The sequence below is a fragment of the Brassica oleracea genome, chromosome C1 (assembly GCF_000695525.1).
Source record: "Brassica oleracea var. oleracea cultivar TO1000 chromosome C1, BOL, whole genome shotgun sequence".
In the NCBI taxonomy this organism is placed as follows: Eukaryota; Viridiplantae; Streptophyta; class Magnoliopsida; order Brassicales; family Brassicaceae; genus Brassica; species Brassica oleracea.
The window spans coordinates 26,658,608-26,659,541 of NC_027748.1; positions in this window are offsets into that span (position 1 = coordinate 26,658,608).

A 934-nucleotide genomic window follows, 5' to 3' on the forward strand; every position below is an offset into this window, starting at 1 on the left:
GTTTTAAATAGAAACCCTAAATAATCCGTATGATAGGTTATATTGATCTGATTTGAATGTCCTTGAGAATTGAGAATCCATATGCTAGGTTGATAGATTCATGATAAAATCTAATGTCTTGAGGTTTAAGATTGTATGCTAAGTTCGATTAAATTGATTGATCTGATTATATGTTTTTGAGGTTTGATAAATTCGGATACTAGATAAATTATTTACACATGGTTTATGCTAAATACCAATCAGCCTTGAAACTGATTCATTGAAATTCATGGTTGAAATCTATATTCTAGTATTGCTAAAATCAGCCTTGAAACTGATTGAGTGATTAATAAATCTTTTTACTAGTCTTGCTAAAATCCAGTGATTGTTAAACCCTAATTGCATGATTAATTGAATCCGTTTTTGCTAGTCTTGATCGACCATAATATTATGAGCATATAGAAATAGTATTGCTGAGACTTGCTAGAAATTGACTGATTGATTAAATGCCTTTAAGATTGATAGTCTCATTGTCCTCACAAGATTGAAATCCGAATTGATTGTTTTTAAGAGTAAGGTCGCATGATAATTATACCTAAATATTGAGTGATATATAATTTGAGATGTCGAAAATCAACTTGGATTTTGCTGCCCTAAATCTCTCTGGAGATAATTATTTACGGTGGGCATTGGATACAAAGATTATCCTAAAGTCAAAAAGACTTGGTGAATGTATCATTGAAGGCAATAATGCCAATGAGAAAGATTGATACAGAGAAATATTAATTATTAGCCATCATCTTATTAAGTGTCTCAAAGATCAGTATCTGACTATAGAAAATCGTCTAGACCTTTGGACAGAGTTAAAAATCGAGATATGATCACCAAAGAACGGTGTTATTACCAAAGGACCTATTTGATTGGAGGAATCCCAGAATCCAGGACTATAAGTCCG